At 38.6% G+C, this 7,959-nt stretch overlaps 1 pseudogene; it reads left to right on the forward strand.

Annotated features, from left to right (window-relative positions):
* The first annotated feature begins 468 nt into the window (after positions 1-468).
* LOC109505361 (probable polygalacturonase At3g15720) lies at positions 469-7,230 on the forward strand (annotated as a pseudogene).
* The last annotated feature ends 729 nt before the right edge of the window (positions 7,231-7,959 follow it).

The raw sequence follows: 7,959 nt of genomic DNA on the forward strand, positions 1-7,959 counted from the left end.
CATCAATATGATCATCGGATGACTGAACTAAGAGATAACTTTCAAAGAAGAGTCGGTGAAACGATAATAACTCAATGTAATAACTTTCTCGAAAGAGGATGTTCGGAGAATTCAAAGTCCTCACGACGATGCTATTGTTGTTTCGACAATTAGCTAATAAAAGCATGACGAATATTTTATTTTGCTCGACTTCCTTCTGAATGCAACTACTTGGAGAATCAACTGCTTTAGTGTCGACTATATTTCGGTCCTCTTGCAAAAACCGACATCCCGACTGTGATTTTAAAGCGACATCAAGTATGTAGGTTTTCACTGTAAAAGTTAGATGATTGACTATCTCGACATCAAATATACTTTGGCTTTCACTGTAAAAAGTCAGAAGACCGACTTTGTCTCGACACCAACTTAGTATCAACTAAGAAAGGCAAAATGCCGAGATGACCAAGATCGGATTGGAACTATACCGACATGGCCACAGTCAGTCGAGGGATATTCGGCTTGCCACTGATTATCAAACAATATGATGTATAAACCCGATCAAGCTTCGGATAATGGATATTCAATTTACCATTGTTATCCAAACTAAATACATTGAAAACTACACGACTAGCAGATTCTACAAAGTCTGCGAAATGGTCGGATCTACGATCTACATTCAGAGATTATTCTACAAATAGATATTGCAGACTCGACGATACAGAGGAGCATTTCAGAACAGAAATATTTTTTTCATTATAAAAAAAGAAAGATTATAAAATTAGACCGAAGTTCGATTACATCTTTCTTTGCAAAAAGAGAAACCAAAGAAAACGCCGACTAATCTTCATCGTCGTCCTTCGCTTCACTGAAGAATCGACAGGCCCACCTTGAATTGGCTTCTTCGACAAACTCCACCTTCCAGCTCGGAGACGATACGACTCGAGTTGAGTTGTGAAGATGATTGACCGATCATATTGCTCGACCAACCACATCAACAACTTGACCCACTCGTACGGGAATAGAGAGGGTCTCATTCGGTCGACGACCGTACCCTCCTCGTAGAAGAGCTAGAGGAGGGCTTCAAATTTTCGTCCACTACCGAAGATGACGTTGATCGTGCAGCTGAGATGATGACACGGGATATACGGTAAAGGATCGTTGACCCCACCATTGGCACCATGAGTGAAAAGCTGACGACAGCCCGAAGCACAATACCGCTTCCGAAATCGACCAACAGTCGGACCTGAGAATGAGAGAACTTCCGACCCGATAGGGAGTCGTTGGCTGAAATTTCTGACCAACCACCCTCTGCAGGAATCTCGCCCATCGAAAGAACTGTCAAAGATTCAAGAAAACTTTAAAAAAAAATGACAAGGAATAATTTCGCATGAGAGCAGCTCTCTGACAGAGCTTCCATGCCAGAAGAGACAATAGCAAGGTAAATACCTAGCTGATAGCGGTCCTTTATATAGAGGAACACTCAACGACCCAGATGAAAGTGGTCAGATCGAGACAATGCCGGATGATGACACGTGGTAGCATCTGGACCCATCATGGATTCGACGGTTCGATATATCTATACCAGATTAAATTACGTCGCCTCCATCCGCATGCACAACCCGACCCAATGACACCCTGACGTGTGGCAGAAATCTACATGCTAGAATCAAATTGCACCACGCCGATTCGCCTTCCCGCTATAATGCCTGGCGCTAGCTCACCTTCCACAAACGATGCCTGACACCAAATCTTCATGCTGATACGACAGCTCAAAGACGACAAAGTGATTGATCGATCGTACTCCCGAGAATGTGGTGGCAGAGTCGAAATTTGACCTGACAGACAACAACTCCTTTCATCTAAGGCAACTGACCACGTGGCGATGCACGCGGTGACTCACCATTGGACTCAGAAGTGGAGGGGCAATTGTTGAGATAAACTGACCAACTCCCATAAACCGACTGATCTCCAACACAGACCGACCGACATCCGACTCTGACCCCACAAACAAACATGATCCTGAAACTGACTACCGACTGAACATCGATCAAGCAGACCGACACTACTCTCAACCGACCAACCGAACACACTACACCGACTCAAGATTGGCAAGTGATCGATGTTCAAGCACTACATACAGCGGACTACTTCAACCGTCGGTAATTCAGAGTTCTCAACCGACGGTCAACTCCCGACTCATAGTTGGCCAACTCATAGATTCTACCGATATATGGTCGGTTCTACCGACATATGATCAGCCAATCTGCTCAACATACTATAACCATCATGAACGGTTATCGGCTGCGCATCATGGCACCATAATTGAGAAATTAATGATCCATTATGTGATGATGGCCCGATGATTTAGCGCCATAAAACATGGGACCACGTCCGATGGTTACAAAAACCTCGTCTATAAAAATGAGTAAGGAAAACAGGGCTGGTAAGCCACTTCTAGCCAGAACTCTGTTATTCTGAATATTGACATCTACTGTTCACCAACTTTCCTTTCTAACTTAAGCATCGGAAGATCTCCACCAGAAATAAATCCGATCAGTACCGATGTTGTCTTGCAGGTGTTCGTTCCTGACGATAGATGATGGAGAATTAGCCGCAACAATAACTAAAGTCTTCTACAGCATCAGAGGGTAAAGTACAAGGCGTTGGTCATTCACCATCAATTATTGTACCTGATGATTCCTGGTAAAATACAAGACTGTAATTTGCAAAGAGGTTGGTCTAATTTTGTCCCAGCAGAGGGTAAAAGATGATGAGAACACACTTATCCTCACCAAACATAATACATATGCAAATAAGTATAAGTAATATAATATATGGGTTAGGTTTTCCCTAATTCTTTCCATAAAAAAAAAAAAAATACTGCATGCCGATCACGATTTTTTTCCACCACCATTAGGAGTATCCAGACTTTTGAAAGAATAATCGGCAGGCAGTAACTTCCCTTATAAATTTGCACCATAAGAAATAGTATATACATTTACTGTAACCATACAGAAATTTACCTTTTTTGAGGGGGGTAGAATATAAATATTTTCTTTATTAGGATAAAGGACATGTCCAATGAACCCTCTATTATATAAATCATTAGCTCAGCCTAGTCTCGAGGCACTTTGTACAACTTGTCCCCTACCACTAAACCTAAGGACAGCATGGTGATGAGCTGATAAGTTTGTTTTTATATTTTATTTCGATTCCAATATCCCAATATCGCTTAAACTAACGGCCTCTTGGTTTGTTTGTCTCTTTTTTTTTTTTTTTGATATAATCTCTGTATATATATATTTGCAGGGAGTTGCCTATGTTCTCCCTGTCCTTCTTTTTGCTGCACTGGCTGTTGGAGTGTTGTCGGATCCAATTTTCGATGTTACAGACTATGGAGCCATAGGAGATGGCACAACGAATGACACTGAGGCATAATAACTTCCAACTCGCTCTCGCTCTCTCTCTCTCTCTCTCTCTCTCTCTCTCACTCAAAACATGCATGCAAACACGAAATGATTTAGATGCGTGAATTGAAGTAGTTCAAGACAGGCTATGACAAATGATCATATATATATATATATATATATATATATAGAGAGAGAGAGAGAGAGAGAGAGAGAGAGAAGAAAATGATCTTGTAGCTAGGTTAATTTTGTTACAGTCTCTAGATGACATCAATGCAGGGAAGCCGATGTGGTTTTGCTGATATGAACTCTTTTAGCTCCTTTCATTTGGTTTGTTGACAACATGACACTAGCTATGACAGAGATCGGATATACCAGCATATCCATATTCATATTTATTTTTTTTGACGAATATAAATACGGATATAAATATTATTCAGATATAAAAATTTATATTCATATTTATTTTAAACAAATATGGATACAATTTAGATACCAAAAGTATGGATATAATTATAAATATAAGTTGGATAATTAAACTTTGTGGCTGTAGCTCAAAGATATTACGAAGTAAATGATTAATCAATTCAATAGTATATTTATATGGTTGTATATTTTTATCCATCTTTAAGTGAAAAATAATTAATCTATAGCAAGATTAACTAAGGATTGACACAAAAAAACCTTAGCTAATGAATGCGTTGCATACGATATGGATAATGGATTCATGGTATCTCTTACTATACAGGCATTCATGCATGCATGGGATGCGGCATGCGTAGGCGCACATTCTGATGATGACGCTCCGACCTTCCTCGTACCAGAAGGGAAGACATTCTTGCTGAGTGCAGTGTCCTTCGAAGGGCCTTGCAGCTATCCCATCCACATACAGGTATTGTTTCCCTTATTCCATTTTATTCCCGGCAACCAAACACTACCTAAAAGAACTTAGGAGACCTACGAGATGAGACTTTGGCAAGTGTATGGATGCATTTCTAATACAGTTGTTTGGAACCTGGTATTGTAGATTGATGGAACCATCTTGGCACCCAATGAAACTTGGACATTAGAGGAAGATATATGGATCATCTTCCAGCACATTAACGGTCTAACCATTAATGGATCGGGTCTGATTGATGGTCAAGGTTCCATTTGGTGGGATTGTAGAGCTCAGGAGGTTGCCATTTTCTCTCCACATTTCAATATATTTCACTTTAAAAATCCCACTTTTTTCGTTCAACAATCAATTGGACTCAATCTTTTTTTTTGTTTTTTGTTCCTTTTTCTATCGCAGCAATGCGACAACGCGCCAAAGGTGAGTGCTGTTAACTTCTAACAATTAAACGTGCATGCATGGCATATGATTACTAGTATTTGCTTTTGGAGATTATACATTTAGCCTTTCTAACTAACCTGTGTTTCAAATAGCCAAATTTATTTTTATGTCAAAAATATGAATCATTTCATTCCTACAACTGTTTCTAGTAACTTAACTGTATTCTTGGTAGAATCACTTTCTTTTGATGACAACTTAAAAGACAAATATGGCAACAACCTATTAGCCTTTTAATGCCACCATGCAGCAGTTCGTTGACCTAGGGGTGAATTCCCATCATTTTGCAAAATAAATTGTTAGATCGGTTGATCTGTCGATCAAAATATGCTTTCTTATTGCTAACATGTCATTGCCGAGATTTTCTTTTTTTTTTTTTAGCTTAGAGTAGCCAACACAATCATAAAACTTTAAATGGATAATATTATTATTAAAACCACATTGAAAATTCATGAAACCTAGCATTTTCCCTTTCTGCATGTGGTTATTTCCAGCATATTGATTAGCAAAATCTCAATGGCATCCTTTACGAAGCCTCTATGATAGAACATGTGTCGGCTCCAGCAAAAAAATTAGTCAGAAACAATGGAATACCGTACCAGATCAAACCATTTGGTACATTCTATACCAATTTAATACCGATACGATATCTCATATTATATCGATGCTTGATGCACCATCTTGTATCATACCGAACTACGTACCGATATTATAATAAGATAATATTAGTACAGAATTCGATATTTAGACAGTGAATCTTGCCATAGACTATCAACTAATAACTTAAAAAAAAGAAGCATGAGATGCTGCTAAGCTTGATATGCCAAACCTACCACTTCTTGTTATGCAATCAGGTGTAAAGATAATGCATCATGTTTGCAAAATTCCAGAGAATATCTGATAGATAGATGGTTGCGACAATCGAGTCAAAACAAAACAAGAACAAGAACAAGAACAAGAACAACAGCTAGCATGTTCATGGTGCTCGCATGAAAAAGTGATTTGATCAGAAATTATACTAATTAGGAGATGATAAAAATTGTTTTATGTAGGCCTTGGGTATTCAGAGATGCACGAACGTCCAGCTGAGTAACTTAAATTTCAAGGACAGTCCTAAGATGCATGTAGTCATAGACAACACTGTTGGTGCCCATGTCACCAATGTCCACATATCAGCTCCTGAAGATAGTCCAAACACGGATGGTGTGCACATTGAAAGAAGCCAACAGGTGCAAATCACTAATTCTACCATTGGCACAGGTAGTCTCCTTTTCACTATAAGTTTCCATGCTTTGTTTCCAATAATACAATCTATTAAAAACATCAAAAATTTAAGACTTTAAGCTGGTGTCTGTCTGTCTAATGATTACAGGGGATGATTGCGTATCCATTGGAAACGGCACTAGCAACGTAAACGTCAGTTGGATAGACTGCGGTCCAGGCCATGGCATAAGGTTTGTTTCCGCTGCTTGTCACGATATTTTATGTAGGCAATGCCATGAAGAAAAAAATGTGATCAATGACATGGAAAACAAAATGGAAGGGTCCGGCTGGCCGTCTTCAAGAACAAACCTGCTAGCTTTTTATATTAAACAAAAAAAAAAATCCAAATCAGATGATCAACATAATATTGTTTTCAAAATGTAACTAAATTGAATAGCTTGAGAAATTGGAGGAAAATACTGTTAATTCTCTGTCATTTTATATCAAAACACTAAGCTAATGTCCTTACAATGTAAGGCAACAACTATGAGTTGGGACATGCCTCGGTGGTCATACGTTTCTAAATCAGAGGGTTCTATGTTCGAATCTTGAATGGTGCATCTCTAAATGGTGTGATCTATGTATCCTTCTCTATCCTTTTTTTTTGAAAATTTTAAAAAATAAGTGATGGGACGTTGAACCTGGCTATATCATCCTAACATGTCTTAAAATCTTTTTAAAGAATGTCTTCACTAATGAACCTCATTTTCTTGCTTGTTTCTAGTATTGGAAGCTTGGGTAGACAAGGCTCAAAAGCGCAAGTTGAGGAAATTTATGTTTCCTCTTGTAATTTCTACAATACTACCAATGGTGTAAGAATAAAGACATGGCAGGTACACTCTCAATATGGATTTTGTTCTTAATAGTCAAAAAGTGATAAGTTATGATAAAGTGTGCCTACCTGTTGCAATATAGAGCAACATTGTGTTTTTGCGGACTGGATCTCTTAGCTGAAAAGAGATGCCAATCAGGAATCAAAACCATCAGCAATAGGGTCGAAGCTCTCGACCAATTAGAAAACATTAGATTTGTAAGAGAGAGAGAGAAAGCAAGAGTTGCATGTCAATAATCTGAAATTAAGTGCAGTTGGTTCTCAGATTACGACTGTTTTGTCCTGCTACAATATTTCCGTGAAAGTTGAGTTTTTCCCCCTTGCTAACTCAATTCCTTCCTACTAGGGTGGATCCGGTTATGCAAAAGGGATAACTTTTGAGGATATCAATTTCTTTTCAGTGAGGAGGCCCCTAATAATAGATCAGTACTATTGCGAGCATAGCAAAAATTGTGCCAACAAGGTAAAACTTCCACCTTTTCAATTCAATAATGTAGCAATGTGCCAATCAATTATGATACAAAAGCAGCGCTAAATTAACATGGCATCAAAATGATAACCATGTACATGCTTGGTGAGTTGCAACAATATTCTCTTATTCTTGCATCAACCATGCATCTAGTGCTGATAGAGGAGCATGCATGAAGGAAAATAGTTGCAATTCAAAAGTGCATGGAGATGCTCCACATCTCAAGGTGTGGATGGGTATACATAGCACTACTCATATCAAAATGATTGGAAAAACACAAGATAGCTGCAGAAAAAAAACTTCATATCTTGGTTTAGAGATGCATGAAAGATATTCAAGTAGCTAAAATTATTTTGTCTGGGGGTTGTGCAAATTTATTTAAATCACTTATCTTGTTTTCCTTGGTTGCATTCAACGGTGAAGACGTCGGCTGTTCAAGTGAGTGATGTGCAATATGTTAGACTCAATGGATCATCAGCTGATGATGAAGCCATTGTTCTTCATTGTAGTGAAAGCACACCTTGCACAAACATTACATTGGCGACCATAAATATCGAAGCTGCAAACCCTGAAGATCAGGCCAAAGCCTCCTGCTTTAATGCACAGGGAACAAAGAATGGCACAGTCATCCCTACAGTCCCCTGTTTGCACTAGCAGTGAAAATTACTGCTAGTTG

This window comes from Elaeis guineensis, chromosome 1, assembly GCF_000442705.2.
Source record: "Elaeis guineensis isolate ETL-2024a chromosome 1, EG11, whole genome shotgun sequence".
Lineage (NCBI taxonomy): Eukaryota > Viridiplantae > Streptophyta > Magnoliopsida > Arecales > Arecaceae > Elaeis > Elaeis guineensis.